The following is a 12,355-nucleotide window of genomic DNA, read 5'->3' on the forward strand; positions in this document are numbered from 1 at the left end:
GACGATACCGTGTAACGATTAAATTCTTCTCCATATATTCTATTCAGATTTTAACGTATTGTCTTTAGATTAGCATGTAAACTCATCTTTTAGGCAAGCAAAAATTTTCCTGTAACTGCTGACGTTTGAAATTAGTGCCTTATTACCAACAGGGCTTCGAATTCTATGTCTACCTTCTTCACGAACCCATTATTTCTACCCATTTTGAAAGCAATCCTCATACGCGAATATCTTTACACACGATAAATAGTTATCCTTATCCACTAAACTCATCTGCCTCAGAAGCAAAATTTTCCGACTAAAAAACAAAATTTATTGTTCACTCTTTGTTCCATACTGCTTGTGTAGCAACATTCTCTCGCTAACTAAACGAAACTGGTGCCATATCTTCTCATGCTTAGCGGGTCGCATTGGAGTATTGCCAGATTGCAAATGAAAGTTGGCCATTTGGAAAATATATATTGCTTCAACAATGGAACTTTTATCTTGGCCGTAATAAAATCAGTCTCATTATTTAATAGTCAAGATGTGTACGTATACATCATGCGTATTTTTAATAAAATTTATTCTGCACGTTTTTGTCTCAATTCAAGGACATATTTGCTGACTAAAATATATAGAAACGTTTCTGAAGTTCACTACTAAATTCCCGTGTTCGTATTTCCATCTGACAATACCCGATTATTTTTGTAGGAATTTAAGCTTTATTGTAAATAGTATAATGTTTCTTCCTTGTCATAATGAGAGAAACACTATTATCGTAAGATAAAATGTCACTGACACCTTTAGATGGGGAACATTTTATGCATTAATTTTTCCAGAAGCGAAGATAATTTTTTCTAATAATAATGCATTTTAATTTATACAATATTTCCCTTCTAGTATAAAACGCGGTAATCATTCTTTAAGTAAATGTTACAAATTTTTTATGGTTAAACATAATTTTAATTGCTTGTGTTCCATAAAATATACCAGAAAGCTTACGCAAGTAAGTTATATTATAAGGTATTTCTTTCGCCTTCTTAACATGCCTTCGTGGTGGTCAGCACACTCGGCCCGTATTCGAGTGGGAGTTGGACCACTTGTTTTAGCATGAAATGAGCGGGGGCATTGCTCATGAAAAATGAGCATGAAAAATGAGCATGAAAAATGAGCGGGGGCACCCGCTCATTTTTCATGCCTTCTGCTTCGAAATAACCTAATATCTCTACAGTGGCGGCCGAACTAAAAAGGTGGTGAATGATGATTCTCCACCATCAGGATTTGGTAATTAGGTCCTCTAATTCCCAGTCGCCCTTTAAAAGGGGAGTATAAGGCATTTCTCCCGCCTTCTTAGCATGCCTTCGCGGTGTAATGGTCAGCACACTTTGCGCGTATTCGAGTGGTCCGATATTCAAGTCCCGGCGAAGGCATTGCTAATTTTTTATGTCTGCTGCTTCGAAATATCCTAATGACTCTACAATATCACTAGCAAAATAAATAAACAAATGATAATAACGGTACAGATGGAGGAAAATATTAAAAATAATATGAAGTAAAAGACAAAATAAAATAAAAATGTAATAAAATAAAGATATCTTAATAATCTCAATTGAGAATGAATTACAAAAAAGCAGAAATTGTATTTTTAGATTGAAAAATTAAAAAACAAATTGGAGGCCAGAATATTAAAAGTTGCCTGAAGTATCTTCCTCTATTGACCATGATGAACGCTTTCAAGACGAATATGTTTAGTATCTTCATCGACGCTACAGCAGCTAGCTCTTAAAATTGCCGTCTGCCATCAAAAATTGTGTTATTTTAACATCTGTTGAAAACTGAACAATTTTTATTCTGTGAAAAATTGTAGGAAAAATTTTTAACAGTTGTGATTCTAATGACGCCTGGTTTTCTCTCTTCGAAATATAGATAGCATACAAAAATTCTTTTAGTGAGAAACAGAAACACAGAAATTTAAATAAACGTAACGCTTTTCGTGGCTAGCTTTTTTAAATCATCAACTCTTTCGTTTCCAAAATTTCTACAGCGCATAAGCAAAATGAATGTCAGTTTAAAGGTCTTGTAATATCTTAATAATAACCTAAATTTTAACAGCAAGTTTCTGTGAAACACTAATTTTCTGTAATAATTATAGCGAAGAAAGTGAATCGCTACATATTAAAACGCGCATTGATCTCAAACCACTACAAGAATTTTGAATCCATTTCACAAGAAGGCTTAAGCGTAGCAGCTAACCCTGAAAAACATAATACTTATTCTTAAGTGTCTGAAGCCTCTTTCTTGTTTTTCTTCATAAACAACAAAAGCAAGAGCAGCTTTATCATTCATGTTACCCGTCTGGAAAATAAATTAATTTGTACTCTTAAAAATCGCACCGGAACAAAAACTGGTAGAAAGTTCTGGTTGAGAGGATGCAGCAAAGAAGAAATTGGAAAATTACCGTCAAGAAAATTTGATGGGAATTGTTAACAAATTCTTTCCTTCTTCGCAATATTGGTTAAAATTCGAATATCTGTGAGTGGAATACGAGCAACAGTAAAACACGCGTCGTAACCAACAATTCTTCATCCACAAGCAAACCTTAAACGAAATCTTCTATGGATTTTCTTCAGAAGGTTGCAGTTTTACTAGTTATTTCAATTCTTTTGCTGCTGCTGTTCGTTAAAAAATGGCAATTGTTGATAGATTTAACAAAGTTTTATGTCATTTATCTTTAAGTTTTAATTTAAAAGGGTCGAAATATATAGATGAGTGCAATAGTAACTAATGCATACTTAAAGGTAACTTTTTAACAATTCTTTCGTAAATTATAAAATATGATTAATTAATTTATATTCCATTTGCCTTTCACCAATGTTTGAAAAGATAACGGAAAACATGAATCGATTTACAATTTTATTGCTGCGCTGGAATACTATAAGTATTCAAAACTTAAGTAAATAAAACATCAACAATGTAATTTACTAACACATCTGTTACCTGTCTTCCAGTAAATTAAAAAAAAATAAATATGACGCATTAATTGATAAATGATAATTTATTAATTTTAATTGATAATTTGTGTTTTGCCCGTTCAGCATTTAGCAGCTCTTTAACAAGGAAAAAGAAAACATGAATTCCTTTAAAAATTTATTGTTGAATTGAAATTTCACATTACGCAATTTTTAATTTAAATAGGATAAAATGATAAAAAATAATAATTCACTCTCTTGTTATAAAATTTCAAGCACAGTTTTATTAATTTATAAATGAAAATCAGATACTATTATTTACAAATACGTTACATGCTGTAAATATAATATGTTACAAATATGTTATACGCCGTAAATATCTTTAGAAATGTAAGTTCATAGTACATGATGAATAAAATGACAGTGACATATGGTCTACTAAAATAAAACGGACATTTGCAATATAGGCATCTGTTATTGATGAAATGTGTTAGCAATTATATATATGCTACAGCTACTAAATCAACATATACATAATTTTAGGTCGATAAATGCATTACATACATTTCTTTCCAATATCATACATATAATTTTGAACCCTTCTGTCATGTAGCAGAATTAAATCATGGCTGAAGATACATTACAAAATTTTTTATATCCCCCTCTAACAGTAGATGAACATACTTGTAGTTCTGAGAACGTAAACATCCGGGCTGAATGGTCGATTAATTGATTGAAGAAAAGCAAATTATTTACATAAAGCAACAGGGGCTTTCGGGAGCACATTATAGCAAAAACTAATTGGTATTCATGTCACATTTGGAGAAAATGCCAATTGACAAACCCATTCGTTTCGGAACGTATTCGATATGGTGGAAACATCCACACTGAAAATAACTTCTAAGATGAACACTTCTGCAGAGGATCAGAATTGACTGAAACTGTGTATTACCTTTCAGGTTTGGTTTATTGAGATTGCAAAAAAGCATACTACGGCTATCTGCCTAAGGAGAGAAATGCCTTCGTGGAGGACTTAAGGGAAACTGGCTCTTACACACATCACACATGAGGAACAAACGCCCATGCAGCCATCCTATTCGCCTGGGATCGAATCCAGGTCAGAACTACCAGTATTCAGCGATTTAACCGTTCTACCGCTTGTAAGCTTACCATTTTAGGCAAACTTAATTTATGAAACTTATCTTTAATTAGCGGTAATTTCTATCAATAATACACCTAGTGCTATCAATGGTATAGTATGTTAACTCTGTTTACAGAAATAATTCTGCGTCACTTGTTAAAAGAAATTATTATCTTAAGAAAAAGCTCTGCCATTTTATTTATTTGAAAGTTAGGGGCTTGAAAATGAAACCGTCACTGATTTGTTCCATATATTCAATAATTCAGATAAATATATAGAGTAAACATATAGGAGCAAATGCGTGTCAGAATTTCTTACTGTTCCAGGCAGTATTAAAGCTAAAATTTAAATAAATTTTATAATAAAGAAATTACACGTTAATTTTGCGGACGGATTGGATTATTTAAATATGGCAAAGCACACGAGGGCTATCTGCCCAAAGGGAGGGATGGCTTCGTGGAGGACTTTCTAAGGGAACTGACACGCATATACGTTACAAACGGGGAAAACCACAAAAACGCCCATGCAGGCAACCCGTTCGCGGGATTCGAATCCGGACCGAACTACCAGTGTTCAGCGTCTTTACCGCTCGGCCGCTGGTGGGCCTAATTTTGAGGACGAAATGTGACGTAATTTCGAACTGACGAGTTTCTGAGGCAGCATGGATGAGTTTCTATTACAGTTTATGAATTAAATTATCTTTAGACTGTATATTTTAAAAGTTAAATTGTGTTTAATTATTCTTATCTCTTCTGTTTGCCTTTTAATAGCTATTACTTTCCCCTTGCTAACCTTATTAAGATCAAGTAACATCATGCCATCGTTTTCAATAATAGTAAAATATTTTCTGGCAATATGCGTTGAAGTTTTATAACAAAAAAATCGCATTCTTGTGTATTTTAAAATGTCACTGCTACGTATCTTTTACGAAGCCCATCATGTATTTCTTTGACAAACGTATGATGCTTTTTTTCGTTATGACGGATCGAAGATACAATAAGAACCCTATTAAGTTCAAATATCACAATATTTCTGTCTTAGAATTCTGATGATATATATTTCATTGTTACGATAAATACGAGTATAAAGATTGTAAAAAATTGAGAAAGGTTGCTGGTTGTTCAGCAAAAGCCAGTTCCTAAATCAGCCGACATAGGCATAGCTATCACCAAAGAAGCGACCCGGAATATATTCGAAGATACTAAATCCTGTGATTTATGGAACTGTCGAATTTTTTTTTCTTTTCCTGCAGTCCTGATCGGACTATTTGTTGGCGGCAGATTTCCAGATTTGGCTTCTTATCGACTTTCCTTTTTATTCGAGTTGGCAAGAACAGAAGATATATTAGGGAGCGTTACCCGAGATAAAGCCATCGATGTTTTCAGCAGATCTGGTTTCTTTCTTTGTTTCAGAACCATACGACCTGTCATGTTCGAGACAACTACCTATATATTGTTTTTCCAGTCATACATATGATACAAATGCTCTACTGCGATGAAACAATCCTGGAAAGAAGTGATGACTTCATTAAGGCTGTTATAATTAGTGGAGGGTTGTGGGATGTTTTTGTTAAATCTTAATATAAGCTAGTATTTGAAGTTCGATAGATAAAAATTGTAAAATCTGACATTTTTAAAAAGGTATATTAACTTTTGCTAAGTGGAAGAGTTAAGCATAAAAGTGCAGTTTGAAGTGTCTTAGAGACGTAGTTCGAGATATGTTGAGATATGAACTAATAACCATATATGGCAGGGGTTGTGAACCAGTAAGGATTTTCCGACTGGTTTGGAATTTCATAGTTTTAAAGAAGAGAATGCTGTCAAACTTTTAATTCTAGATTAAGTAATTAGTTTTAATTCATGAATATAAATAAAGAAATCTGGGTTAATCTTTGGATTATGGTAACTTGGCGATTTTTTGGCGAAAATTTGGAACCAACCCTCCTAAAGCAACCTGCTAGTTTTTGTTTGGACGCCATTTTGTTTTCACGGAGTAAAGACTTTTTTTTTTTTTTTTTTTTTTTTTTTTTTTTTTTTTTACTCAACATTTTTTTTCCCAACAATCTGCTAGCCGAATCACGCTTATGCTAGAACGTTTATGGAACAGAAGTGCTTAATCATGAAGAAGTTTAGGTGCGAAATTGGAAGAAAGTGCAGGATCGCAAACTGCTTGCCGCGTTTTTAAGAATTGCACATACACGGTACCATGTACACGTCGACCTATTTTCACTTATAAAAAATCCCAGAATTGCACAAAAATGGCATTGCGCACACTCTTGACTTTATCCATATACACTGCTAAAACCTTTATCGCCTTACCAAAATGTCGCCAAACTACCTGTTACCATATTCCAAAGATTAGCCGAAATCTGATTTGGACATCACGTGATTCTTTGTACAAATTATTAAATTATACACATTTTTTGCTTTACTTTATTTATGTTTATTTTATCGAATTATTCTAACTCAATTAACCAGTCCATCAAGGCAAGTTGAAAATGACATCAAAAATTTGAAAATTTAATATTTAATATCTCGGTCAATTTTTGTCCTACGGGAGTCAAATTATTATACGGAAGTTTTCCTGTTTATTTTTTAAAATCAGACATTGTCAAACAATAATATTTTATATATATAGAATTTAAAAAAAAAACACATCTGTAAGTCAAAGTATGAAATTACGACCAACGACAGAGAAAATAAAAGTCAGGTAAAGAATTTTAAGACTGGTAGTGGGAAGTGAGTATGTGTCAGCCTTGCGCACGGGCCATGCTAATTCTCTCTGTATCGTTCCAATTTTAGTATAAGTACTGCCGAAGCATATATATATATATACCTCGATATGTTGTAGATGACTTCATTTTAGTGCAGTTTCATTAGGGAACGCATCAATTCACTTTTTAGTCATGGCCGAAAAAGAACTGCTGAGTTGATTACTGGAAATTGCGGTTTACTGAATGACGAAAGAGAATTTTGGAAGAATCACGACCACCTTCGCAGTTAAACATCATTCACTTTTGGATAATGAATTCGTTAACATATATTTCATTAATTCGTTGAACTCTAGAGACACTAAACACGCTTCACAATTTTTTATACAGAGTTTATATTTTACTTAAGGGAGAATAGGAGCTTAACGACAATTTACCAGCAGTAAGGCAAACTGGTGAAAGAAAATTCGTAGTTAGCTGTGAAAATGCGTAGTTTATAAACTTGGAAAGCCTTAGTTTTAATGCTGAGCAACAACAGGGCGAAAAGATTTCCCACTGTGATTATTGCAGGGAAAACGCAGATGCTGTCAAGGGTTGTACTTTAATTAAAAATTAGTAATTTATAGCTCTATTTTTCAATTTGTCTCAATTACTTTGAATTTGTTAGTACATTTCATCATATCTTTTATGTCTTACATACATGTATAAGTTGGGTACCGTCGATTGCAATAGAAAATGGAGTTGCACAGTTAGATGTTGTAGCATTCCAATATACTAAATTTCCCCTTTCTACGTATAATCGTATTTAAGATATGCGATATATATATATATAACTTTTGGACTTATATATATACGTAGACACCCCTACATGTCCTTTACCTTTGCTGTTGTTAGTCATACGCTTAAAATTGTAAAAGTTCATTAAATAACGAAAAAAATAATAATCGAGGGAAATAACGAAATCTAGCTTTTAATGTGGTTTCTCATTTCTATATTTATATTTAGGAAAATTTTATAATCGTTACGAAATGCAAGAAGTTTGAATGCCATATGAGAAATGTTCAATATTTGCAATATTTTATATCATTGTTAATTAAATTAGAATAATTGGCTGAAATAAGTTTAAATGAATTGCAACAAAAATGTGGTTAATTTAATAGGCATACAAGGATGTCATATGTCCACATCTGATTTTTTATTTAATTGCTGTTAAGTTAAATGATATAGGAAGATTGGATTCAATTACAACACTATATTTTCTTCGTAGATTTAGCACAATTTTTATCATAATGAGAGAGAAAAGTAAAGCTCACCTAATAATCCGTGCTATAAATACTCTACAATACAGCGTCCTTCTTCGAGATTTAAACACTAATCCATTAACACAGTGAAGCGCATTATAAGGTTGTACTAACCTAAAGGACTTGTGCTGAGACTTTTACGCAGCTCGGTCACCATTAAATACCTTCATAGAGTATGTTGGGATAAATGACGATCAGTTTCTAGCTTGCCAAGTGTAAGGTCCATCAAGGTTTCAGCCCCTTTATGCCAGGACGCAGGTAGGCAATTAGAATTTTCATTGCCTTACAAAATAAAAATAGCAAATTAAAACATTAGTTGCACTCAGGTTGTTCTGATATAAACCGCAACTTCCAATTTTGCTTTTTACCGTTTAGAATCTGGTCTTCATAACGGTCAGGGCAGCTTTATGCACCTTTAATGAAGATTTCCGTGTTTTCAACAATGACCAGCTTTACATAAATGTTTATGTACCTTCGGCACAGTATAGCAATATGAAGCTTGGTGTACAGGTTTCGCTGATAACCATACTGATAACCACAACGGCAAGAAAGGAAGATAGAATCAAAGCTTTCCATTATAATTCCAACTAAAGCTCAGTTTTAAAATTTTGCTGTTTTCACTTTCATTGATCTTCTTAGTTACTTTACCTTTTCCAACAACAAAAAGAGCTGCATTTTTCAGGCGATAAATTAAGGGCAATACTGGGTAAAGAATGTTTTATTTTTTATCAAAAGAAAGCACTTGCCAAATAGGTTCGGATATTTGTATTTGGCGAAGTCACGATGGTTATCTGCTTAAGATGAAGGATGTCTTTATGAAGAACCCAAATCCGGTCGAATTACCTGTATTCAGCGGTCTTAAACACTTACCAAACATTTGCAATCGATTTCTTGAGTATAGTTTTCAGATTTTCGCGTTTAGGGGAAGTAATGAAATATTTGATAGTTAACTATTGTTTTGAAATTCCATGTAAGATATTTTCTATAGTCTTGTGTATATTTCGTAAATTCAAATATTCGACTTTTGAGTGAGTTTTTTTTTCCTTACCCTTAGCCATAATAATGTCATGTAATAATAATGTCACGTAACAATGAAGTATGAAGCCATATTTCTAATTCATTCTTTAAAACATAATTAGGTGAATATGAGAAGAAAGGCAACTGTAGTGATAAACATAATTTTAATTACAGATGGGCTGAAAAATATGTCTTGAAACTTAAAATTTCAACAGAACAGAAAGAAATGAAAATAAATGACTGCTTATGAGCGAATAAATTCTTAATTTGGTAAATCATGGTAATTATAGAAGTTACTTATAATATAAATACAAAAAAAATGTGTTAAAGCATTTTGAAAGAAATGAGAAATTTAGTATGCAAAAACGTTTAAAAAGAAACGAAGGAATCGATTAATCATTATTTAGATATTCATAATTCCCAGAAAGTACTTTGTCACAATGATAAATGTGGTCGTATTTTCCTCATTATTTAATGGATGGCTAAAACAATCTTATAAAGATTCTCGTTTTTTTTTTTTTTTTTTTTAGAAAAAATTAAACCAATCGTTGATTCCCTCTCGACTTAAAAATGTAAAGAAATAAAAATCATATTTTCATGTAATATTCAGGTTCCTAATTTTTACATTTTGTAATAAAGTACGGATTAATTAGAAAAATATTTCGTAGAAATTGCTATATTAATTAATATACCACTATTTGTTCAGATTAACTGAAATGTTATAATCTGCAGAGTAATTTTCTGAACTAAATAATTTGATGCTTATTTTCACTAATAGAACAGTAAATTAAACTACCCATAATTGAATCGTTAAGCAAAATTCAAAATGAATAATAGGGAATAAATTTAAAAGCATACTTTTGAATAATAGATTAACAACTGAAGGAAGTTTTGGTCGAAAATATTAACGCATATTATGAGTCAGAAACGTGCTTACATGACTGGTAAATTTTATTTCTTACTATAGCATTTTGCGAAAGAAAATAGTAAATGATATATTTAACTGAAAACTTATTTTTTCATTTGAAATGCGAGTTACATTTCTGTTCTTATATGAACTGACAAAATGGAGCTGACCATGCAGCAACAATATATGCGTTTGTATTTGAATTCGCTTATGTTGCATTTGGCTCTATCTAGTAATCGATAATACTCTGAATGAGGGCAACCTCATAAGACCGAATATTCATGAGTTTAATGGAATATTGTTACCCTCAGCTATGGAAATGTAGAGAAAATGCCCGCTTATAATGTGAAATTTAAAAGACAGAATATCTCACGAAATTATTTGCAGTGACATTGATACAGTAACATCTGTCGACATTTTAAGCGTTCGAAACGGCGAACATTTTGAAATAATAAACTAAGCCTAGCTGATATTGTTGTACATTTCTTTGATTGCAAGCCTTCACTTTCTATTGACGTCATTCCATTTCTCTTAGCCATAATGGCGTTATCGCGCTATGTTATCAAATATGTAACAATATTTATGACTTACACTATAAATACACAGAGTTTTATATCTTCCGTTCTACTGGGCCGATTGACGAAATTCAAACTTCATTTTTCATGTCTCGAAAGCGCGACTTTGAATATATATTAGATTTATACATAGCATTGCTCAACATTGGTATTTTCACACAAAATGGGACTTTTTACTGAAATAACATACCAACATTTTTCCATATTTCGATTCTACGATCCCAATTATGCCTAAATATTAAATTTTGCAAAATTTACGGAAAAATTAAATTTTGCAAAATTTACGGAATTTTTTTTTCAGTTTCCTCCAAGAATAATTTACTTAGCGAAGTTCTTAGCATATGGCAATCAATTTTCCTTTCCCTTCCATTGTGTAGGAACGAAAGAAAGTCACATTGTTCTTAACGTTTTACTTTGTGGATTGAGCGGAAAAAAATGTCACATCATTCTTACTTTCAAATAATTTTAACAAAGAGCCTAAGCCACAATTGATGTTATTATCGCTTTAAACAAATATGCCACATTTCAAAACGCGAAAATATATAAATTCATATATATCTTTTTTTGGAAATTTTGAATAAAATATTCTAATTTTTTCCGGTATACTTAGAAATACATCTACTTTATAATGATGGTAAAAATTTTATAACAAATTCAATTAACAATACAAATTTTAAAAATAAATCATGAAAAATGGGCGAATCTTGTTTGGAATGAAATTAAACTTCGAAATGTGAAAGGAAGAATCAAATAAATTTAATAAAAAAAGAGATATTTATAAACATATATCAATCTCAATTAACATTGAGGAGCTAAAATTTTGTGGGCTAATTTTATAAAACCTACTGGTACGATTTTTATAAAACTTGGCAGTTTGGCATAATTTGAGACGTAAAATCGAAATATGGAAAAAAGCGGCATGTCATTTCAGAAAAAGTCCGATTTTGTGTCAGAATACCTATACTAGAATAATGCTATATATAAATCTATACATATCCTAAGTCACGCTTTCGAGACAAGTGACAGGGGACGTGGACACTGTGCTCAACGATAGTGGTTAATCACGTCCACCATGACGCTTTCGAGACATGGAAAATGCAAGTTGAATTTCTTCAATCGACTCAGTAGAACAAGCGATACTGCCCACCCACTTTTTTCCCCGCGGGCAGTACGAACAGGATAATGGACTATTTCTTTTCAAACGGATGATTAAAAAGGGATATTTTTTGTGACGTGTATAGGTATGTATGTATCTGGAATAGCTTAAAAACGATTAGCGGTAGAAGGGAGAAAATTTGTATACATGGGGCTGCTGTAACATCTTGGTTGTTACCGCTTTTTTATTGCAAACGGTGATATCAAAAGCACATATTGTAATGTATACCCAACCCACTTATTCAGACTAAAAGCCCTTACTGGCCTTTATTTTCGCAGCGTTTGGTTGTAGTTTGGTTATACTATGAATTACAGAGCGGAACGTTTGGTTATACTACCAATTACAGAAGTTTTTTAAAAATGACAAAAATATTCATGTTTGGGCAATGTAAATTAAAAAATAATTTTGGTCAAATAATGAAATATAATTTTAATTCAGTCGCCCGGTTCCTCTACTGGGAAAGTATTATATTCGTTATGAAATAATAAAATCATATGAAGTTTGACTCCCATGCGACAAACATTGACCGGGATTATAGCTTCAAAATTTGCTGTTTTTGATGTCATTTTGAACTTTTCTTGAAGAATCGGTTAATTA

The 12,355-nt window shown here is 32.1% G+C and overlaps 1 protein-coding gene and 1 pseudogene across 2 annotated transcripts in view; both read right to left on the reverse strand.

The window, feature by feature from the left end:
• LOC118187321 (uncharacterized) overlaps positions 1–12,355 on the reverse strand; it is a 1,290,260-nt gene that overhangs the window by 518,190 nt on the left and 759,715 nt on the right. The window lies entirely within an intron of this gene.
• LOC118184645 (U6 spliceosomal RNA) lies at positions 6,813–6,913 on the reverse strand (annotated as a pseudogene).

Source organism: Stegodyphus dumicola, chromosome 10, assembly GCF_044657685.1.
Source record: "Stegodyphus dumicola isolate Sdum_Otavi_A_Nest chromosome 10, ASM4465768v1".
NCBI classification, from domain to species: domain Eukaryota; kingdom Metazoa; phylum Arthropoda; class Arachnida; order Araneae; family Eresidae; genus Stegodyphus; species Stegodyphus dumicola.